The 24,590-nt window shown below is 49.9% G+C and overlaps 1 long non-coding RNA gene across 1 annotated transcript in view; it reads right to left on the minus strand.

The window, feature by feature from the left end:
* Positions 1–13,290, minus strand: part of LOC141568565 (uncharacterized) — a 39,180-nt gene extending 25,890 nt beyond the window's left edge. The window contains exons 1-2 of the long non-coding RNA XR_012491720.1: positions 12,273–13,290; positions 4,972–5,030 (exon numbers count right to left, since the gene is read on the minus strand). This is a non-coding gene — a long non-coding RNA (uncharacterized LOC141568565). The remainder of the gene's footprint in view (positions 1–4,971; positions 5,031–12,272) is intronic.
* Between the last annotated feature and the right edge of the window lie 11,300 nt (positions 13,291–24,590).

Below are 24,590 nucleotides of genomic sequence, written 5' to 3' on the forward strand. Positions count from 1 at the left end.
AGCAACGGTCCAATCCTCTGGCCCCCAGGGGTGAGTGTGCTGGAGCTGCTGTACCAGAGTCAATGACTAAATATTGAGCAATTCTGCAAGCTGCACTATAGCTACTTGAAAACTATCACAGTGGGGGCATTTATACCGCGGAAATGGGCAAATGCTAAAACTAGAGCTCTCCCTGTCCCCACCGCCCTTCAGTGGATTTGTCCGCACACCCCTGCAAAGCCCCTAGCAAACTTCAAACACTGTCACCGGGGAAAGGGAAAGTATCAGCCTGTTAGTAGGGATTTGCTCAAACAAACCTTTCAGCGTGGACTCAATGTCATAGAGAATAGATACGTTCTTATAAGAGGGAGTTTGTGGGGAAGAAAATATTTTCACTCCCTAACAACAGCTAACGGAATGATACTTAAGGGCCCTGGCATCAAAAACACTTGATTCAAGTGACAGCTCCTCTAGTTGCTAACGGTGTGACAATGCGCAAAGGGCTTCATCTCTTTAGCTCCTAGTTCCCCTATGTGCACGTGGGGGCAATCGCAGGAGCTACATGGATAGCAGTTGTGAGATGATGCGTTTAAATGCTTAACACGTTGCCAGGCACAAAGCACGGGCTGATACAGGTTCAATGTGATCAGCTATTGATTACGACTGCAGCTTCAGCAGACATGGAACCCATCTCACCATCTCCCTACAAAAGCCAGTTTAACCTAGAGTTAACCTAGGTTTAACCTCCTCACAGGGTTGGGAGGTGAGGCTTGGGTCCTCCATCCTTCCAGCAGCTAACCTTTGACGTTGCCTCACTTTAGGCTATTGATTTGTACTTATCCTCGGCAGTTAGTACATAGAACAAACTATCTCCTACAACACAGAAATAAAGGGATAAGGTAGCACCCTGAATCTAAAAGCATTAAGGACGTAAACAGCGGACACCTGCAGAAGTAACCCCTGTAGGTGGGTTCTGGGCCAGGTAAGCTGTCCGGTGTGTCCGATCAGAAGGGCAGGACTCAAATCTGATTTTAACTACAAAACCTGAATCCGCTTAAATCGTACTGCTTTCCAACCAGCAAGAACAACTATACTTTCCAAAAGTCTGACACTTCTGGTCACAAATCGACTGCCAGATGTGGTCAGGGGACCATGCCTAGATGCCAGAAAGGTGGAAAGTGTCTTTATTCAGAGGGGGGGTAGGAGGCATGTGTCTAGATGCAAATTAGGAGTTCTATTTCTAAGAAAGGAAGAGCAGATAGTGGGGGATGACCCACAGTGTCTACCACCGTAGCCATTTCCCCTCAGCCTTCTCACGTCTTGACCTCAGGTCACTTCTGGATGACACCTCCACCCGGACCCCCAGAATAAGGGGCTAAGTGAGTCTAGGCTGAGCAAGTGACTGGATTTCCTCAGCAACATTCTCTCCAGCCTCCGTGTGACTTCAACGCCCATATCCCATCTGGTGCACAGCCCCCCCTCCATGGCCCCCACAGCACCTTTGCGAAGTGCCCCTCCTTTCTGGAAAGTGTCCCTGGTCTCCCCAATGAAGTCCAGACCTCCATGACCACCGATCGGGTTATTGTAATAATTCTCTCATTATTCTTTCTGCCTCCACTCTTGCTGTCCTCCAAGCCCTCCTGCTGACACATTACTCTTCCTAAGGTACAAGTCCCACCATGACCCATCCCTGCTCAAGGGTATGCGTGGCTCCTCAGGTCCCAAAGTGCCGATGCCTGAGACCTCTGAAGACCTTCTAGGAATCGGCCTTTGCCTGAGTTTCTAAGCTCAGCTCCCTCACAACCTGAAGATCCAGCAGGGAAGGGCTGCTTGCCACTCCTGAGACCACCTGTGCTCCGCTGCCTCTATGCTGGCTCCCCCTCTTCCCTCTGTCCGCACGCCCTTCCTGCCTCAGCCCGTCTGAATCCCACCCAGCTCTCAGGTCGGAAGCTTCCTCCCATGAAGCCTTGCCCCAGCCAGAACTGCTGTCAGCCTCTGAAGTATCATCATAGGACTTCATGCTTCTTGTAAGTCCTACTAGAGTAGAAGGAAGCGTCTGTGGGGCTGGGGCCATGCCTGCTTGCTCATCTCTGCTCCCCTTACAGCACCCAGCACTAGTCCCTGCCACGTCAGTGCCACAGTCCGTCTTTGTAGACCTGATCTGCAGAGTTGAGCTAGTGTTCCATGGAGGAGGGTCACGGACTGGCTGTGAGTCCGAACAGGTCATGGGATGGCCTGTAAGCCTGCTGGAACCAGAAAGCTGGGGCGACCGTGTACGTCACCCTGGGAGCAACCATTGGGGCTCCATTTGAATACACCAGTGTAGGTGCAGAGCTTCCACAAGAGGAGCCTCTTCTGGGCCCGTGTTTGAGGGGCTGCATGTGGTGATGCAGTGGGGCTGGTAAGGGTTGCTGTCATCTCCCCTCTTTTTATCAGACTCATAGTGTGAGCAATTATGAAAGTCAACGCTTATAGGGGGGCATTGAAAGGAAACTTGAAATTGTCTAGACAAACCATTCATTTTTCAGTTGAGGAACCTCAGTCCCAGAGAAGGAGGCTTGCCCAAGGTAACACGGCCAGACTGGAGGGTGGCACTCAGACTGTCCCAGTTCTTGGTCTACCATTTTTCTGCCCCTCCACTCTAGCTGCCCAAGTCAAAGACACCAACGATTCCCAAGGTCACATCAAGTTTGGGGAAATATGAAGTCACAGAAGTTATACCTAGATGTGTGTGGTTATGTTTGCCATCATAAAATTACTTTACGCTTACCCAACCAAAGAATCAAGACAAGCAATCAATCTTCAAAGTTTAAATTCTATATGTTTTTCTATCAGTTATTTAGATTTCCCTTCTCCACTCACAGTCACCCTTTTTGTCACCTTGTGAAAGTACCAAAATGGCTTTTCCCATTTTCTCTTGGGTCTAAGTGTCATTGGATCACCCATTCTCCCTCCAGTCTGTAACTGGCTAGGTATGATTGTAGTAGATAAGACTCTGGACCGGGGCCTACTGAAAGGCTCTTTGTTTGTGGATTACAAGGGGGTCACCCAGTTTATCTCATTCATTATGCGACCCTACCTTTTTTGAGTTGCAAGGTTAAGGCCTGGGGCAAAATGTTGATGGAAGGGAACATGAGGCACCAAATTGTACTTGTTGAGTTCATTCCAATCCACTTTCACCTCCCTTAGCTGGTGAAGGTTATGACTACAGCCCAATTCTGTAGTGACTCAGTCCAGGAAAAGGACATGTGACAAGAACCTGGCTCTCATGGGACTGCTTGCCAGTGGCGCCCAGACAGAGATGGCATTGTTCAGGGAAGATTCCAGAAGTCAAACATCCGGAAACAAGTGTGCCTGGTCAACTCACGCCACAGGCTGGGAGGGAACATATGCCCCCCCACCCCACCCCACCGCTGATCAATCTGTGTGTTTACGTCTGCAAGGGCACTCAGAGGGCTTCTGGAATATTTATTCCCTTTGGTCTCAAATGGAGCCTCTTCAAGGAAGGGACCAGGATTCCTGGAGGCTTGCTAAATGCTTGGTGCTGTACCGGTTGTCACATTTAGTTCCATCCTTCCCACAGCCCTTTCAGATAAACATTATTATACTATTCCCACTTGACAGATGAGGAAATTCAGGCACACGGAAGTGAAGGAGTTTGGCCAGGCCCAGCCAGTCCCTAAATGGCAGACCCAGGATTCAAACCTGGGTCTCAGTTGACAGTGAAGTGTCAGAAAGGTCCATGCTGGTGCCCAGCCTTTCTCTGAGACAAGTGATAATGGCTACTGACCGGATGCTTCTGGAAGCCTTCACTCACTGCCTCCCAGACGCAGCTTTGTTCTGACCTCTTTGCCTCCATCTATTTACCCTTCAGGACCCTTGCAGATTCCACTTTCCTCCAGGAAGATTTCCTGAGCAAGCAGTTCCAGAGATTACTGTGTCCTCCTCGCCTGCCCCTCTAATGCTCTCTGCTTGTGCGGCTTGCGGAGCCCACACACAGAGTATCACACAGGGGACCGTTGAGTTCACATAAACTTGTACTTGCGGCTGTAAACTGCTAGCTGTGCTCTAACCTCCTCAAGGGCATGGACCATACCTCCCCCTCCCTTGAGTCCAGAGACTGCTTAGCGTAACAAATGGTGCCGAGGAGTTGCTGGTAAACATATACTGAATGGTTAGTTTTTAGGAGGGACTATGGGAGTCCCTGATTCTTTTAAGGAGAGAAGCACAGCAAACTCAGGGACAGGGGGTTCCTAACTGTGGCTCCCTGGCCAAAAGTCACCTGTGCACCTGTCTCTAATCCTCTCCCCACCTTCCTGGGAGATTTCAGATGAGACTGCCATTGGCTACACTCCATGCCTGCGGCCACGTGCCAGTCCTGGGGGTGGGGGCACCCTGCCCGTGTCCAGGAGGCACTGCTGAGAGGTCCAGGCTTTCCGCACCCTTGCCTGTTCCCTTAGTCTTGTCTCAAGTCTGGGTGCTCACTCCCCGCTCCGCCTCAGAGACTTTGTGATGATGGCCTAACCACACCGGCCACCAGCAACACCTCGGATCTCCTGCAGTGAGTGACACATGTGCCTGCATGCACCTCAGACCTTATCCTCTTCCCTCCTGGGATTCTGCCGGGTTTCTTTCCCCCCTTAACCTACAGCCCTTTCTCTCAGAATGGTCTGTCAGACCGATAAAGTCAGAGCACTGACAGGGCATGGCTGCTCCCCCTTGCCCCGCCCCCACCCCAAGGTCCTGGGTCATGGGGGGGCGTCCTCAGCACCACCCCTGCATGCAGCTTGCTTTCCTCCCCTCCACAGCTGCCTCCAGCTTTTCCTTCCAATCATGCCCTGGTGTGGAGAGAGTTCTGCAGCCACATCGAGGGTCACCCTTCCCCAGACCCGTGTGCTCGTGGATGCCAACCTGTGCCTGTGGGTCTGAGCGTGAGCCTGCCTGTCTCCCCCTCACTGTGGGGAGGGCCCCAAAGTCACCACCATGTCTTACCTTGATTCCTGATGCCTGGCCCTGGGATGGCCACGTGCGAGGTGCTCAATCAAGGTTAACTGAAAGCAGAAATGAATGGCACATGAGTAAATGGTCTTGGCCGTGTTCTGTGAAAACACTCAAGGCATCACATCAATCTCACATTTACAGTTTAGTCACTCGAAGTGGCCTCTGCACCAGACACAACTTGGAAGCATGAACTCGTGTAGGCATCGCCTCTGGAGGCAATTAAGCCCAACCATCTCATCCAAGACAGGTAAGCGACTTGCCCAGGGTCATACAGTGTGCGTGACACACTCAGACTAGACCAGATTCTCCGAGTCTCTGACAAAGGCACCACCTCAGTCAGGCCTTCAGAGGAACAATATGCTTTGCTCCTAAAATACCTTGTAATTTAGACTTACTTCCCCCGCCCCCTTACTTCCAATTCCCAGTGCTGAGGGGTCCTCCTGGACAGACGCGAGCTCACATCTGTGAGGTCCTACTGGACTCACAACCACAGCAGGGCAGCTTTTGCAGGAAAAGCACTAGAATTTGTGCAAACCCGAGATGACACATTTGAAGCATTTCCTTTCTGCCTCACCAATCTGGCTGTGTGCATCCCCAGCCCTGCCATCGCTCTCAGTCTGCAGCCTGACAGCCATCCTGGCTGTCCTCGCCTGTGTCATTCCTGGTGAACCTATTAGGTGGTTATTGTTGTTTCAGCGAACAGCTGATGCCTCATGGAAAATTTAGCGCGTGCTCATCCCTGTGCCATTTATCTTCCGGTTGGTACATTTTCTCTTCTTTATGAGCAGGGGCACTTACTAGAAAACTAGATCTCTGTCACTTAGTGGTTTCATATGTTCCCTCTGTTCGTAACCCACCTGGAGGCAGAATCATGTCTCTGTAACAAAACAATTGGTTGCTATGGAAATGGTGACCACCCCAGGGAGCAGGCCTGTGCCTGAGAGAGGCAGGACTGCCACACACGGAAGGGGGGGGGGGGTATGCTGCAGAATCCAGCTTGTGATCTTTTCAAGACCAGTGACTTGATTTCTTTAGGCCAAGTTGGTCCCTCTGCTCCCCTTCCTCCCCAAATTCTCTCTCTCTCTCTCTCTCTCTCTCTCTCTCTCTCTCTCTCTCCCTCTCTCTGTGATTTCACTTATCCACAGCCCCCACCACTAGCCACTCTGCCCAAATATGGAGACCTTCTCCTACCCTCTCTCTTCAGCCTCCAAATCCAGTCTAGGGCTTACCTCCCCTGTGGGTGTTTAGCCACGCCTGCTAACCCTCTCGCCAATCAAAACCCACCCAGTCCTAGTGAGGCTGCACTCAATTTCTTTGAATGCGAAATTTCTCACTGGGCTTGGCCCAGGTGGCTGTATCCTCTCTCAGAGCCCGGGTCGGGCTCTGCTGACCACAGGCCCTTGATAAATGCTGCTGCAACCTGACTCTCAGAGGGACGACGGAGTCAGCCCCCAAGCCTGCCCAAGTAAACCCCCTGTGTTTTACTTCTTGGGGGCCAATAAGCCTGGAGTAATAGGCAAATTGGACATCTCAGCACACCATTTGGAACATTTGACAACCTAATGAAAGGAAAAAAAACTCTAAAGTTTCAGTGGCCTAAAATACCCTCTGATGATAAGAGAAGAATTAAAAAAACAAAAACAAAAACAAAGTGTTTTGTTAGTTAGAAGAGTTTTATTTTTGTGGGTAGTAATTCGGGAGCACACGGCAGCACACGGCAGCACACGGCAGCCCGTGGCAGCATCCCACGGCAGCTCACGCCAACCTCTGGCTGCTCAAGGCACTGCAGCTCCAGGGAGGGCTGTTGTTCACAATCTTAACTGTAGAGGGCGCAGCTCACTGGCCCATGTGGGAATCGAACCGGCGGCCTCCATGTTAGGAGCACAGCATTCCAACCACCTGAGCCACCAGGCTGGCCCTTCAAATTCTTTTTGTCTCATTTTCCTGTCACCTGGGACCAACCCAGGGAACTGTTTGCCTCCAGGGCCTGTGACCCTCTTACTTAACGTGGCCAGACACCCTGTCCTGCATTGTCATGTGAGGGACTGTGCATGACTGCTCAACCTAATGGCAGCTACTTGTGGCTGGGAGAACCTGGATCTCCTCCAGAGTGCTCTTTAGGACAAGGTTAAGTTTACAACGATGAGCGTTGTAAACGCTCCAAGAAGGGTTGGGAGCCTTCTGGAGCCTGGGAGTGCCGGGCTGGGGAACACCCCTCGTTTGCTGTATGGTTGTAGGCAAACAGACTGCATTGGACCACACAGGAGGACCAACCACGAGACAGCTTTGGTTTGGGTGCCCCAATCTCCTTTTTCTGGAATCTGTCCTCCAGCCCCTGGAGGTGGGGGTAAACTATGCAGGAAACAAAGGGCAGAAGTCAGGGTGTCTCCAGATGGGGATCCACCTTGGAGCTGGACCCCACATCCCAGAGATAGCTGCAGGGACTCCCTGGGTGTGCAGGCCGGAGCTGCTCAGAGAGGATGCCACGGGCCCCATCGCACAGAGCGCGGCTGCCCCAACACGCAGCCCAGGACACTGTCTGCTCATGGAAAGGGGCCCCGTGCCTGGAAGGCAGGCGAAACCAGAGAAGCAGTTCTGGTGTGGGGCAGGGTGGGGGCGCTCTGTGGGCACATGCCCAGCCTCAGAGAGACCTGGATATGTGAGGGGCTTACCTTTTCCCCATCCTCAGGGCTGTCTCAGTGAAGCGGAGTCCCTGAGGCCAGAGAAGGTGCTGGTGGGATGTCCTCACCAGACAAAAGCCCCCCAAAATACCAATCCTGGAGCACCCCAGGCAGGAAGGCCATGGAAGAGCTGGCTTAGGTCCGCGGTGGCTGGGAGAAGGGCCTCTGGGCGGGACACAACTTGAAGAAGCTTCTACCACCCCTTTGCCTGAGACTTGCCACCCCAGTGTCCTGTTGGAAAGACAATATTGATTTTCCTCCTCCTGCCCAGCACAAGTGTGGGGAAACTGGGAGAACCCCCCCTCATGGAGTTTCACCCCTTCTGCTTCTGACTCAATTCAGCAGCCCCAGTTTGAGGCAAGGCCTCTCTGCTCCCCATGAAATGAGGTTATGCATAGTGAATGTTAAGCTTCTTTCTAGCTCTTCCCTGACTGTAAAAGAGAAATGCCCCAGTGGCCTTTCCACGGGACAAAAGACCTCCCCCAGCGCTCACTGCATACATTTATTCAGCAATTACCCCCAAAGTCAAGGGCCTTCTCCAAAACTGACTCACTGCTCGGAGGAGAGGTCAGAATTCAAATTCAGGCTGTGTGGGCAGCCCCAAGAGGGGTGCTTATGAGTTGGCCCTTTGGAGACAGACCCGCAGGCTAGCTTAGAGCCCACCTGGCCCTCACCCCTCACGAGGCACAACGGGGGACCCAAGACTGGCAGACAGGCAGCTTCCAAATGTTCCTTCAGCATCTGGGCCAGATGCTTTGTCCTTTCCAAAGAAACAATTTCAGTAAGTTGTTCCCAGGAGAGAGGGAAAACAAAGCTTGAATACCATAGCCACAGAAACAGCCTGAGGCTGATTAGCTCTGACAGGCCGGTAGCTGTGGCCTCCCACCGGCAGCCTCCGTCTGAAATAATAGAGGAACCATTGCAGGCTGGTTTGTAAAATGTGTCCCTTAGGAAACGTCCGGCCCTGGTCCAGGAGTCAGACAGATACCGTGCTTCCCCGAAAATAAGACCTAGCTGGACAATCAGCTCTAATGCGTCCTTTGGAGCAAAAATTAATATAAGACCTGGTATTATATTATATTATATTGTATTATAATATTTTATGACACCTGGTCTTATAGTAAAATAAGAGTGGGCCTTATATTAATTTTTGTTCCAAAAGACACACTAGAGCTGATTGTCCGGCTGGGTCTTATTTTTGGGGAAACACGGTACCACATCCAGAAAGCTCCTTGGCAGCACATTAAGAATGAAAAGGGGGCAGGTTTCAGGGGAGTGGGAAGGTGGACATGCAGCAAGGAAAGGAAGAGAAGGGGGCCGAGCTCCTGGCTCAGGTCTGGCTGCGTTCAGAGAAAGATGGAAAGGTTAATGTAAAACCAGCCGACAATGAAAGAACAATTAGGAAGGTTAAGTGGCTTCATATTAGATTAATGGCTGCTGAAGGATAAAGTTCACGGATTCCAGGAAAAGACATCTGACGCACAGAAATCTTTTTAGTTGGTGGCTTTTGGTCTGGTGTTGATATTTTTTTTTTTCTTCTAGTAATTGAGAGAAAAATTACCACTCTTTACACACACAGATTCGTTCTCCTTTCCCGTTTCTTCTCTCTCTCTTTCTGTTTGGAAATACCTGCTCTTCTTTCAGGCTCTAGAATAAATTTTAGGGTCCCACCTGTTCAGCATGCCTTACCGCACCCTCGTTCCCCCCTGTACGGGGTCTCCCTCAGTGACATCTGTGGTGCTCTAGAAAAGTATTTTCCTCGGTGTTGGTTGTCTCCTGGGGATATTCCAGGCCACGAAGTGATTTTGCAGATCAATGGCTCAGCCCAGGAGAGATGTGCTCAGACAGTAAGTGGTTACCCTAAGCATGGGTTAGGCGGCTGAGGAGACTGGGCGAGGGGGGTCCCAAGGTTCCCCAATCCAGCAGCTCCTCAGTTTCCCCCAACAGCTTTTTACATACAGATTCCCAGGTGCCACCCAGCTCAACGGAATTCGAATTCTGAAGGAGCCATCAGGAAGAGTCTACATCACCTAAAATTCCCCGAGTGACCTCATGACCAGGCCAATTTGGAAACCACTGGGCCAGGGCCACATGGAAGAAACGCCAGGCAACGGGGCCACAGACCCCTTACACAGGGCACTTTGGTCATTAGTGTGACTGCCTGGCTCCCAGCCCAGCCGATGAGAGCCTTGGAGCAAACACTTTCTTTTACTCATCGTTATAATCCCCACACAGGGCTGGCCACATTCTATGTGTGGGAGTTGAATTAATTTTCAAAGTGTCTCCCCTTCCTGCCCCTGACCCCTGTCCAGTGTCCGCGTTGCCATTTTCAGAGGCCTGGATGACGGACCCTGGGCCTGCTCGCACAGCTCTGAACAGCCGGGTAAGTAGCATCGTGACAGCACAGGAGCCCAGAGCCAGAAAGGCCCTCAGAGACCCTCCAGTCCACTGGTTTTCAAACTGTGCTCCGGGGCACCTTGGGGTTCCCCAGTGGGCCCTCAGAGACCACTGAGAAGAAAGAGCAGAAGCCCATGGGGGGGGGCTCGGCCTCCCCTCCATCTCCACCACTTCAACCAGGGAGCTCCCTCCACTTTTCCAGCTTGGTCGTAGGAGCAGAATGTGTCATCCCCAAACAGGCCACCTGGCATATTGATTTGTTTCATTAAAGGCACTTAAGAAATAACCAGCGTAAGAAAGACACTCCGACCCCCGCTTCATCTCCCTGAAAGCAGGAGATAAATCTCCCGAGCGAAAGGTGCCCTCCCCGCCCAGGAGGAAGACATCCGCATCACCAGAGATGGTAAAGCCGTATAAATAAACCTGACACCTCGTCACCCTTCACTGCCCCCCGAGCAAACCCCTCGGTCCTGTCCATCCTTCACAAATGGATCACTTCTTTGTCTAAAAGGTATAAAAGCTGCCTGCTCTGGTCACTTCTTTGGGTCTTCATTCTCAGGAAGGCTCGCGTGTACCTCATGTATATAAAAATTTAATAAAATTTGTGGGGTTTGTTTTTTCTCGTTTATGTCACTTAAATTCTTAGACCCAGCCAGGGACCCTAAGAGGTCAAGGAAGACGTTTTCTCCTACACTATTCCAATTACCTAATTGGTTTCCCAGCTTCCACCCTCGCCAGCCCGCAGCCCCAGCCCGTCTACCGTCCACCCGAGTGTCCAGAATGAAATTTCAAAACAGAAAGCCGGTCAGGTCCCTCTTCTGTTCAAGAGCCCACGTTGGATTTCTGCTTCACTCATTGACAACCTGAGGTCTTCCCATGGCCTGCAGGGTCCCTCACAGCCTTGCCTGGCTGCCACCTACCTCATCCCCTCCCACACTCGCCCCTGCTCACCTGCTCCAGTCACCCTGTCTCCTTCAGGTCCCTGAATACGCCAGGCAGGCACCTGCCACACACGTTCCTTCGGCCTGAAACACTCTTCTCCAGATACCCAGCTAGCTTGCTTCCATTCTTCCTGGTCACCTATCAAAAACGGTGCCCTGTTCTATCGGCCTTTAACCCCTTCCCCCGCTCTAGCGACTGTCTCCTCTCCTAGAATATGTGCTTCATGAGGGCAGTCCCCACGAGGGCTTCATCCCCAGCACCAAGAACAGAGCCTGGCACACAGTAGGTGTTCAATTAAATCATTGTTTCCTGAATTAATAGATTGGTTTTCGGCCTAATTAGTCTTACGTGTTCTTCTTTACATGTGTCTATATCTTCCACATTTCTGCAGTAAATATGTATTCCTTTCAGTCACAAAAAACGGTAAATGGCATAGTTTTTCTCCAGGACCATTCTTCGGGACATCCAGAGCTGCTATGGAAAGCCTTAAGGGGAGGGAGGCCCTGCCCCGAGCCCTCCTGGGTCTGAATGGCACCAGGTCCACCCTCAGTTTCCTGGAGCTATGACAATTCTGGGAGGAGCCAGCAGTTCCTGACGGTAGACAGGGGACTCATGTACTATTTACTCAATGGCATCATATCTCGGATGGGAGGCGAGCTGGGGAGTGGAGAGAAGTAGTGAAAACAGAACCACAACTGCACACAGACCCCACTCTCCCCTGCCTCCCACACATGCAAACACAACCACTTCCAAGCATGGGGGCTTTAGGTCTCCCCCACAAAAGCCACAGTCTCACGGGCACAGCCTGCTTTCCTCAGCCAGGCTTCTGCTCTCTTTTCTTTGGGGATTGTTTCTCTGGGCCTGGTACCTGCTGCCTCTGTCCTGACTCTAGAACAGAGAAGCAGCATCCTGGCTTGGGGGCAGGTCTCTGGCCTGCAGACTCCCTTACCAGGTCTGTGTCAAAGCCCCCCACCCCCACCCCACAAGTGGGCGGAAGTCCTGGTCTCCCCCACGACTCAGCATTCATGTTCATTCAAGTGTCGCCTCACGTGAGAAACAATTCAGGAAACAAAAGCCTCTTTTACTTGATTCATTTTCTGGTGGAATCTTTTCTGATCCTCTTTCATAGGGCCTATCCAAAATAGACATCTGAAAAGAGAACTGGGGGACCCCATTTTCCCTCTCTCCTCTACCCCCCATGAAAGTCCTAAGTCCTGGAGCCACATGGTCTCCAGGGCTCACCTGGTACCTGCCTGCGTTACTGTGACTTACCTGCCAGGTTCCACCACAACTCAGAGACACAGCTGCTCTCTCCTGGGCTAAGACACGCCTGAGACACTCGAGAGCAAGGGCCAGCAACTTCGTAAGAGCCAGAAGGTGACTACTTCGGCCTTTGTGAGCCACGTACAATCTAGCCTCTGTCACCTATTCTTCGGTTCTTACAAGCCTCTCGAAATGTAAAAGCCATTCTTGGCTAGCAGGCCTTACAGAGCAGGCCATAAGGATGGGTGAAGTACTGGTACAGGCTGTGGGCCAATCCAGCCCTCTGCTGGTTTTTGCAAAGCGAAGTTTCATTGGAACACAGCCACGTTAGTTTATGTACTGTCTGTGGCTGCGTTTCTGCTACTCTAGCAGAACTGGGTTGTTGCAACAGAAACTATAAAGCCTGAAATACTTACTATCTGGCCCTTTACAAAAAACATTTGCCAAGCCCTGCCCTAAAGTATTAGTACAAATGACTCACAGGTTCCCCTTTTTAAAGTGTTTCACACATGTTCCTATTTAGTACTTGAAACAATTTTTGAGAGTCGTATTTGTCACATTTTGCACAGAAAGAAAACTGAAGACCAGAAAGATTAAAACTTGCCAAGGGCACAACTAATAAGTGGCAGAACCAGAACCCAAACCCAGATCTTTGACCTTTCAGTTAGGGATGTTTGACCAGATAAAGCTGCTCCCAAAAGGGCATCCCTGAAACCTGGAATAGTCTTCTTGTTCAGCCCATCAGGGAAGGAAGCAGCATGTCCCTCGGTGCCAGAGTCTGAGAGAGACACCCGGCCTGGAAAGCAACCGGGCTGACCTGCACAGAAGTATTATGATTCACATGAAGTCCGAGTGTGCAGAGAACACCTCCCAGGGTCGTCTGTGCCCAAAAAAGACTACAAGCTGGCAGGCAAACAGGAGAGCTGTTCTTAAAATCCAGGTTTGGGGCGGCCCGGTGGCTCAGGCGGGTAGAGCTCCGTGCTCCTAACTCTGAAGGCTGCCGGTTCGATTCCCACATGGGCCAGTGGGCTCTCAACCACAAGGTTGCCAGTTCAACTCCTCGAGTCCCACAAGGGATGGTGGGCAGCGCCCCCTGTAACTAAGATTGAACACGGCATCTTGAGCTGAGCTGCAGCTGAGCTCCCGGATGGCTCAGTAGGTTGGAATACGTCCTCTCAACCACAAGGTTGCCGGTTCAACTCCCGCAAGGGATGGCGGGCTGCGCCCCCTGCAACTAGCAACGGCAACTGGACCTGCAGCTGAGCTGCGCCCTCCACAACTAAGACTGAAAGAACAACAACTTGACTTGGAAAAAAGTCCTGGAAGTACACACTGTTCCCCAATAAAGCAATAAAGTCCTGTTCCCCTTCCCCAATTAAAAAAAAATCCAGGTGTGGCTTTGGTGAACATGTAACAGGTACTCATGTCACTGTGAAGAAGACCCGAGCTGCGGCAGTCCTCGGACGGACTGAACTGGCCTTGCATCCCACTGGGTCCCAGACCTACCACTTCCCAAGTAATTGGGAATGGCAGTGTCATAATTTGTATGAGAGAGACCCCCAGTGGACATTGCTGGTATCGCCGCCCTGCACGAGCCTCTCCAAAACCACAGACCCAAGCTCCCAGGAGCTCACTTCCTGGGCGGAGACTATGCAAGACTGGGTTGTCTTTGAGCAATGGTCCGAGTACAGGAAGCTAAATGAGTGCCGCCCTCCTCAAGCTCCTTTCTGAGGGAGGCTGGTGTATGCATGTTCTAACAAGGCTGGCATTTTAAAACACGTGTTAGGAGTGCCTCCTTTGGGGGGCTGCCTTCACTGTCTTTCCTGTGCTTTTAGTCTTATCTGGGGGGCAAATCTGATTCCTAAAAGCAGTCAGCCCGCTGTGTAGCTTTGTGTTGGCTTCCTTCAGCCCAGCTTTGCTCCAGGACCTGTTTTGTGTGTCCATCATGCTGTCAGTTTTGGTTGTTATTGTTTGTGGGGTTTTCAATAAATCTGACTTGAATACGAGAATTCCAAAATAGGATTCCCAGCATTTCTGGAATAGTCAGACAGCACTGGTTCTGGGTTCTCGCCCAGCAGCCAGGGGCAGAAGTTGAGCTGCTGCGCCCTTTGGACAGGGAAGGATTTTCCATTTGCCACAGTACCTGCCACCCCCGACTGTCCCTAACTGCCTGCCCTGCTACTGTGTTTCCCTGAAAATAAGACCTAGCCAGACAATCAGCTCTAATGAGTCTTTTGGAGTAAAAATTAATATAAGACCTTGTCATGCGGGGCGGCCTGCTGGGCCTCTGGTTCTGCTCCCCACACAAGAACACAGGATATGGTGAGGCCAAAAAGGAACACCCACGGAGCCATAGGTAGGGGAGTCATACCACTATATTCTCGCTGGCGGCCCGGCAAGACACATGCAGTGGTAGCCACACGATCCGCAGTCCGCCATTCACGTCTCTGCCTGTTACATCAGTAACCAATTGGCTAACCAGTTACAGCTGACGGCCAACCAATCACAGCCAACGGTCATCCACCACCCGAGCCAGCACCTCCCCATGGGAGGCCAAGAGCCTGGAAATTGCTCTTTGGGACTCTGTCCCCACAGACCTGGTATTGTGTTATTATATTATATTATATTATATTATATTATATTATATTATATTATATTATATTATATTATATTATATTATACTATATTTTATATTAGATTATACCCGGACTTATAGTAAAATAAGTATAATATAATATAACATAATACCAGGTCTTATATTAATTTTTGCTCCAAAAGACATATTAGAGCTGATTGTCCAGCTAGGTCTTATTTTCGGGGAAGCAGGGTATTGATTACATGGCCTTCCTGGTCCCCATAGAAGCTTTCCAGTTTTATCACACATACAGAACAAGTGCCAGAATAAGAGCTGCTGTCTGTCACAGGAGGAGACCCGATGATAAGCGTGGTACGTACATTCTCTCATGTCACCCAACTCTCATTCCTTCCAACTTACAGGTACAGAAACTGGGGTTCACCGTTCCTAAGCAGCTTGCCGTGAACAGCAGGTAGCTATGCCCTGGAATCATCTGCTGTACGCAGGCAGGCCTGGATTTAATGCCACGAGACAATGGAAAGTCAGGTTACACTGACATGAAATCCTGACGCGCCCACAGGATTGAAGTGAATTTCAGTTATGGACGTGTTTTCTTTTGTCAGATAATGGGCTCCTCCCACTGGTGGAGGGTGAGTGACTGGCTCAGTCAAGTGCCCAATCACTAGGGTTTTCTCTTTTTCGACCGATAATGTATTCAAGAATGGCTAGCCCTCATGCCGACTATGAAGTGGGCTAGGTATCTTTGGTGTGAAAGATCCAGGGACATCCTCTCTTTCCTCCTGAGGACACCTGTCTTGATCCCTTTCTGCCATGTGCCCAGTGCCCTGAGTTCCCCACAAGGGACCCAGGGACCCAGTGTCCAGACCTGAACACTGAGACATCACCTCATCTTTTTGCCACCTCAGATTTTTCCATCTCCTGTGTCTATCAACATGTCTTCCATCCAAACATCCTCTGCTGTGTCCCACGTGTTCGAGCTCTTGGTAAATGACTGACGACTTAATCTAATAAAGGAATGGGGCTAGAAGGTGCTAATGGACTCATTCATTCTTTAAACAATGACTTCCTGAATGTCTGTCCCCTCTTTTTAAAAGGATTCCAGAGCCTCCCGTTGCTCCTAGGAGATGGAAGACAAAATCCTTAGCAAAGCCTAAAAGGCCCTGCATCTTCTGTCCCCCCAAGGCACCCCCCAGCCCCCACTCTCCACCCAGCATTCCCACTGGCTTCTTCCAGTTCCTCCAACACCCCTTGTCCCATCCACTTCTGGGTCTTTACATGGACCCTGTCCTCTGCCTGCAAATCTCTTCCACCCTCTCTCAGCCAGCGACAGCCTCCCTGCCCTTCAGATCTCTGTTCCATCAAGGTTTCAAACGAAAGACATCGCCTGACCTCTGACCTCCCCAACTAGACTGAATCCACCTTTAGACTCGTGCTGGCTCACGCCTCAGGAGTGGAATTCTGCATTTATAGCTTTGATTGGACGTATCTGTGCTTCGACAATGAGTTCAATGACACTATCGTGGAGGGACTTTACCTGTTTCGTTCACTTTCAGATGGATCCCTGATGCTGCGATGCCTAATTCATACCTGTCGAAAAAAAGTGGTGGCTGGGAAGGAGGGATGGGAGACATTTCTCATGCCTTTCTGCAGCTAAAACAGAGAGAACCCCAAGACACAGAGCTAGTTAGTGACACAGCAGAAAGTTGGGCCCAGGTTTCCAAGGCACATTTGTTTTTCACTCTATCATTCTTTCTTCTGGGGCCTTGGCAGGCCTTTCTGGGTGTGATGAAGAATTGCACCCTGGATATTATTATGGCTTTGGAGGCATGCCCAGTGTGGCTCCAGACGGAGGCAGTGCTGTAGAATGACGCTGCAGCAGAGTCACTGCCACAGGCAGGGGCAGAGGGTGCTGGCAGTACCAGGGCAGACCTCTAGGTACATCCAGGTGGACCCTGGGCAGTACGGCTTGACTTCCCAGGAGCGTAAGACCTGGCATACCATGTGCAAAACACTTTTAGGGACACAATTCCATTGACTCTGACATGAGACCTGCCCAAGAGACATGAGTATTATTCTCGCCTTTTACAGACGAGGGAAAAGGTGAGCTTCCCAGAGTGCACAGCTGTCAGTGGAAGAACTGGTTTTTAAATGTGGTGCGTCAGATTCCTGAGAAAATTCTCATTCCAGGGTACTTCCCCGCCTTGAAAAAAACCAGAATGCTCCAGACCTAATTCAAGTGCAGAATGTGAGAAATCAACATGAGAACAAGAACGCTCCTAGGAGATGGTCAGACAGCTGAGGGTGTGTCGGACCCCAAGGAAGGAGGGCTGATTGCGGGGAGGATGGGCAGTGCTCAGGAGCCACCAGACTGATGGCAGAACTCCACCTGGGGGCGGGGGCGGGGGAGGGAGGGAAGGAAGAACCAGAGCCTGGGTGAAGAAGGACCTTGATCCGGAGCGTGGAGCTCAAGGCACGGTCGTTTCTCCAGGCTGTGCCCTTCCTTCCCTTCGCAGTCTTTCTCCCTAAAGGATTTTTTAAAACTTTTATTGGAGAAGGAGAACAGTACTTTATTGGGGAACAGTGTGTAGTACTTCCAGTCAAGTTGTTGTCCTTTCAGTCTTAGTTGTGGAGGGCGCAGCTCAGCTCCAGGTCCAGTTGCCATTTTCTAGTTGCAGGGGGCACAGCCCACCATCCCTTGTGGGAGTCGAACCGGCAACCTTGTGGTTGAGAGGACGCACTGCAACCAACTGAGCCATCTGGGACCTCAGCGGCAGCTCAGCTCAAGGTACTGTGTTCAATCTTAGTTGCAGGGGGCGCTGCCCACCGTCCCTTGCGGACTTGAGGAGTTGAACCGGCAACCTTGTAGTTGAGGGCCCACTGGCCCATGTGAGAATCGAACTGGCAGCCTTTGGAGTTAGGAGCACGGAGCTCTAACCGCGTGAGCCACAGGGCCGGGCAGGATTTTTTACTTTCTATGGAAACATTCATTTCTGACCAACCAGATCTGGAAGAAGAAAGTGTTGGTCCAGTGGGCCAGCTGTCCAGTTCAAAGGAAAATGCAGTGATGAGCCCTTGTCCTTCGTGCTATATTTCCAACACCTGCTCCTGGGAAACGGGCACAGAGAGGCGGAGAAGCACTTCTGGGGGCAGGGAGGCTCAGGAGCTCAGGCTCTAACTGGGTGACTTTGGGCCTTTGAGATTCTGGAATTTCTGTCTCCTCCCTCCTAGAGGCTGGAGGGGATGGCCTCGAAGGCCCCTTGGACGCTCTAGTTTTAGGCTTCTCCATCCTGGGGGTGCAGGCAGAGTAAGACAAGAAAAAGGAGTCTTGATCTAGTCATCCAAGGGATGATTTAATAGTTAACAGCACAGACTGTGTCGGAAACCTCTCTCATCTGCATGTCTTTCGTATCTTGAGATTTTCTCACATTGTCAGTGAGAAAAGGAACTCGATTTGAATAGACTGTGCACGTTGTACGATAGATGAATAGATTTGGGTGTCAGGTCCGGGTTCTAAAGGTAAGACCTTAGGGAGACAGCTTACCCTGAGCACCACGTGCCTTATTTGTACAAGAAAGCTAACAATGCACCCCTCCCAGGGGGCTGCCAGGGTGACATGAGTTTCCAGGGAGAGAGCACACAGCACAGTGTCTGACAGAATTGCTTAACTCATCTGCCCTCCTTCCACTCTCCTTTCCTCAGCCCTCACTGGGGAGGCGAACAACCAAAGTGAAGAATGGCGGTAAACGGTGAATTCAAGTTCATCAAGTGTTTATCCAGCACCAAATGTGTTGTGCTCTAGTCTTCCATCCATAATATTCACTGTGGACAGGTACTGCTGGTCTCCTGTGCAGTGAAGACACTGAGAGTCAAGGGTTGGGACAGGCTTGAATCTCCGACAGCTGAACAGTCTTCATAGATTCCCAGACACCTCAGGGCAGACGCTCTGATGGAGAAGGGCCACTGGGGGCGGGTGGAGCTTGGGGCTTGTTCTGAGAAGCCCTTACGGATTCCTATTTAACATCTCCATATTCCCAGATGGGGGACCTAGAGCAACGGACCTCTCACCCTTCATTGTAGCTGAAATGGAACCATCCTCATCGTCCCTCTGGTCTCTCAAATGCTTCCTATGGGTAGTCTAGGCTTTTCCATCGTTGCCACTCCAACTCCTCGCAAACATGACCGTTTATATTTTTTATGTTGTACCACCACTTCCCTCACCTGCCGTGCCCACGGTGGGGAGGAGAGTGTTACTGTAACCGGAGGCCAAATGAGTCTGGGACTTGTGCTGCCTGTGACCTTCAGCCAATAGATCCACACAGGAGTTGGGTCATAGAATAAGCATTTATTATCAGAGCATCGGTGGTCTGGTGCGTTAACACCTCCAAAAATTGCCTCACCATTCTCAGGCAGGCTGGGGGTGTTTAAGGGAAAATCAGAGCTCTCCCAGAGGCTGCATGATGTCCCAGAGGTCTGTTCTTTCATGATACCCCCCTCTGTCATCGTATCTCTTGTGGCTCCAGTGAGCTGAATGGGAAAATGCTAAGCGATAGTTTGTCATCAGTAAGCATCTACACGGTGATCTTCTAAGATAAGGAGCTGGAACTGGGACAGTGCATCCCAAAGGCGTTCTGAGTCCAGGGGGCTCATTATTACCCTTATCTTGCAGTCAGTTTGACCAGGCTCAGAGCTTCCATGACTTCCATGACCTCCCGATGGAGGTCACACAGGTCTCTCGATCTTTCATCCTAAGGAGGTCTTGTCACCCCAAGGCTGGGAGTGGGGGAGGTGCTAAAGTCAAAGCAGCTGTGAATTCAGCAAGAACCAGACTGTCCATTCTGTCCCCCAGGGGCTAAGTCAACAAGAGTTCCTTAAATGAGCACTTCCTTCTAACTGCTGTGCCACTCATTTCACAGTGATGTGTGATGGTGTGCGAAAGTGAGTAGCAGTCAAGGATGTGAGTCACTTATTCCTCTGGGTAATTACTTCCGGGGGGAGGGAGCGGTTGGTGTTCGTGTTCTGTAGTGCCTGCCAGCCCTCCGTGTCCCAGTTCAGTTTCTCAGGAAATCCCCACCCAGGCGTTAGCTTTTCTGACTCCTCCCAACTTGCTTTGTAACCCTTTCCAAATCTAGGTCTAGACTCGAGCTCCCTGATGCCAGCAGTGTTGGTCCACAGTGTTTGCTCCTGGATAGTTCTCAGGCCCAGTCATCTACCAGATAAGGCCTTGGGGGTCAAGCAGACCTGGGCCCAAATCCTGGTTCTACCACTTATTAGCAATGCAATCTTAACCATGTTACTACACTTCTATGAGCCTGTCTTCCCATCTGTATAATGGGAATAATGTAATGGGAATCATAGTACCACCTACCTCCCAGTGAAGAGTGAGATGCAGCAGACATGCCCTCAGCACCATGACTGGCACATTGTAAATGTTCAATGAATGACTGTGTGTGTGTGTGTGTGTGTGTGTGTGTGTGTGTGTGTGTATGCGCGCATGCATTTGAATGTGCATACCCCTCTTAAACACGACTTTTCTTTCTTTCTTTTTTTAAATTAAAGTTTCTTGGAGTGACAATTGTTAGTAAAGTTACATAGGTTTCAGGTGTACAATTCTGTATTACATCATCTATAAATCCCATTGTGTGTTCACCACCCAGAGTCAGTTCTCCTTCCATCACCATATATTTGATCCCCCTTACCCTCATCTCCCATCCCCCACCCCCTTACCCTCTGGTAACCACTAAACTATTGTCTGTGTGTATGAGTTTCTGTTTCTCATTTGTTTGTCTTGTTCTTTTGTTGCTTTTGGTTTATATACCACATATCAGTGAAATCACATGGTTCTCTGCCTTTTCTGTCTGACTTATTTCGCTTAGCATTATAATCTCAAGATCCATCCATGTTGTCACAAATGGTCCTATTTCATCTTTTCTTACTGCCGAATAGTATTCCATGGTGTATATATACCACAACTTCTTTATCCGTTCATCTATCGCATGACATTTTGGTTGTTTCCATGTCTTGGCCACCGTACATAAAGCTGCAATGAACATTGGAGCACACTTGTCTTTATGGATAAATGTTTTCAGATTTTTGGGAAATACCCAGGAAAGGGATTGCTGGGTCATATGGCAATTCTATTCGTAATTTTTTGAGGAACCTCCACACTGCCTTCCATAGCAGCTGCACCAATCTGCATTACCAAAGACTTTACTGTATTTTTTCACCATATACTAATTTGAGCACGACAGGGATACTTTCCATCCTCTCAAGAATCCTAGTTTTATTTCATCCTTCCTTTTGCTCTGGGTTTTCTAGCCTCTTCTTTCATATCACTTTCATAGCCATTTGCAGCTTTCATTTCCTCTGTTCTTTTCAAATGGTTTATGATAGTAACATGTCAATATGTATAATATTTTTCAGTCTTATCCAACGGGACAGGGAATGGAAGCTGATGGACCAGCTGCAAAATTAACTGAGTCAATGATTTTTATTTTTTTTTAACAAACGTTTTCGAAGGACACAAACAAGTGATTTACAGAAGAGGAATCCCCGATGACTCAAAAACAGTGCAAGTTTTCAGATTCTAGTAATCAGAGAAATGTAAATTTAAATTGCAATGAGAAACTCCTTTGCTCCTATCAGAATGACCAAACTTTTAATATTGATAATACCTCTTGCTGGTGGGGTTGCAGGAAAAGGTTAATTATTGCTTTTGGATGACACAGCCTTTTGGAAAGCAATCTGGCAACATCTCCTAAAATTAAAATTAAGATACATATATCTTTTGACCTAGCAGTTCCACGCCTGGGAATTTCCCCCATGTATATAAAAATACTAGAATGCAGGGTTATATGCACAAGGCTGTATAATGAATTTTTGCTTATGACAGAAAAGACACAAAACCTTGAAACAAAGTGAATGTCCTCCACAGGGGAAGTGGTTGACTATGTCCTGACGTGCCTGGCAATGGAAAAACCATTAACAAGAATAAACTGGCCTTTCTGAAAAAAAAAGAAAAAAAAAAGGCAAAATGGCGGAAGTGGAGCAGCAGCAAAGGACATTCTGTAAGTTCACCTAAGTTCACCTAACGCGGTGTGGACCTGGACCAGTTGCAGAGCCCTGGGTGGTCCCTGGGTTCTGGAGGCTTTAGGAGCACAGCGGTTTGCCCACGGTTCCAGCTGCGCCACTTCACCTGTGACAACTGTCCTGCCTCGATGTCATCTCCAGACAGCGACGTGGAAGGAGCAGCGGAAGCAGCTGCACAGCGCCCCACGGTGGCGGCGACTGAACTAGGACGAGACGGGGGAGCAGCACTCACTGCGACAGCGCCTGCGCAGAGCCCAGAAGGCGGCACCCGCCCCAATGGAGAAGCCGGAGGCGGTGAAGACCCCCCTGTGGGACATGACCATCCTGCCGGAGAGGGTGGGCAAGCATGGTGGGCGTCTGCCACGGCAAGACCTTCAACCAGGTGGAGGTCAAGCCCCAGAGGATCGGCCACGACTCGGGTGACACCCTCCTCCCATTTCACCTCCTTCAACTGCTCAGCCAACAATGGCACAGACTTCTCTAGTCAAAAATACATAAATAAAGTGGAGCTACATCAGGTCCCTCGCAGGGATGACCGTGAATAATTGGTGAGGAAAAGCAAAGTGCAGGAAACTGGGTATAAAATTATCCTCTGGGTATAAAAAAAAAAAAAAAAGAGTAATGCCACCCTTCCCCACCCCCACCCCCACCCGTGTATGTGCACCAACACAAACGAGCATGGAGGAAAACATGGCAGGAGCCGGACCCCATTGTCATCATGGTTTCAGGGGATGGACAGTCATGGGATAGGACGGGATGGGAAAAAGGGAGGGGGGAGCCGAACAGAAGGAAAAGAAAACAGACTGCACTGAAATTAAAAATATATATAACACAATCACATGTAATGTACAGTAGTAGCTCGGTTTTCGAACGTCTCGGTTCGCGAACGTTTCCGTTTTCCAACGCCATAAACCCAGAAGTAAATGCTTCAGTTTTCGAACACGCCTCGGAAGTCGAACATGTCACGTGGCTCCCGCTGAGTGCAAGAGCCTGAGGCCCAGCCATCTGCTGTTTTCAAACGTTTCAGAACTCCAACGGTCTTTCGGAACGGATTACATTCGAAAACCGAGGTACCACTGTAATCACATTTATGCATTAATGTAAAAGTATGTATGTGAGTAGATGTAAGAAATTTAAAAAATACAGATATATAAAACATTTTTGTTAACCTAACATATACCAATATACATTCCTTTATCGATAGTTTGACTTGGATAAAGTTCCTGTCATTGAGAATAAGTCCGTTTTGGGAGTTCTGTCCCACCTTGACTTGTACACCCTTAATGCATTGCCTCTGGTTTCTAATTTGTTTCCATGGAGTGCAGTGAACATTCACGGCCAAGTTTTTGTGTGGACGTCTGTTTTTTCTGTTGCTGGGGTATACACCAAGGAGTGGAACTGCTGGTCATAGGGTTATAATTCCTCCATTCTTTGCAATTGCTTCCATTAGGACTTCGTATACTCACAAGTGCTCTCAGGTCCACTGGTCCTGTGATGCTGAGTTGCCGTCATCTCCCATCTAGCACCTACCAAGCACTAAACAAGTATGTGGGAAGTGCTCCACTGTGCTCCACTGCTGCCGACAGCAGAATAAGAAGAGGTCTCAAAACTGACCACTGGATACTAGGAGGAGGGAGTCCCTGGTAACCTTGACAAGGAGTGGGGGTGAAAGCCTGATTGAAGTGGGGTCAGGAAGGAGTGGGAGAAGAGTAAGTAAAAGAACACATCACACTTCCAAGGAACTTTTCTATAGAAGATGGCAGAACAATGAGACAAGAGCTGGATGGGGACGTGGAATCAAGAGTATTTTGGTTTTCTGACGATACGAGAAATGACAGTATGTTTGTACGATGCAGTAGAAAGGTAAAAATTGGTGGTGGGGGAGAGAGGTGCATAACGACAGGGTGGTATCCTTAAGTAGGTGGGGGGGTGGGACCCTATGCATACGTAGTGTCATCAACAGAATGTTTCGTCCCCCACAATTCCTATGTTGAAACCCTAACCCCCAAACATGACTATATTTGGAGATATGGCCTGTGGGGAGGTGACAAAGGTTGAATGAGGTCCGAAGGGCGGGGGCCTGATCCAATAGAGCTGGTGCCCTTACAAGAAGAGGAAGCTACACTAGAGCTCTCCGCCCTGCGTTGTGAGGACACAGGAGAGGAAAGATGGCGCCCATCTGCAAGCCAGGAAGAGGACCCTCACTGGGAACCGGAACAGCTGGCACCCTTGCTCTTGGACTTCCAGTCTCCAGAACTGTGCAAAGAAAATTTGTTTTTGTTTTTTTTAAACAGATACATATTTTGCTATGAGCACTAATTTTTTTTTTAAAGATTTTTTTATTGGGGAAGGGGAACAGGACTTTATTGGGGTACAGTGTGTACTTCCAGGACTTTTTTTTTCCCAAGTCAAGTTGTTTTCCTTTCAATCCCAGTTGTGGAGGGCGCTGTTCAACTTCAAGTTGTTGTCCTTTCAGTCTTAGTTGTGGAGGGCGCAGCTCAGCTCCAGGTCCAGTTGCTGTTGCTAGTTGCAGGGGGCGCTGCCCACCATCCCTTGCGGGAGTCGAACTGGCAACCTTGTAGTTGAGAGGACGCGCTCCAACCAAGTGAGCCATCTGGGAGCTCAGCGGCAGCTCAGCTCAAGGT

Source organism: Rhinolophus sinicus, linkage group LG14 (assembly GCF_036562045.2).
Source record: "Rhinolophus sinicus isolate RSC01 linkage group LG14, ASM3656204v1, whole genome shotgun sequence".
Taxonomy (NCBI): domain Eukaryota; kingdom Metazoa; phylum Chordata; class Mammalia; order Chiroptera; family Rhinolophidae; genus Rhinolophus; species Rhinolophus sinicus.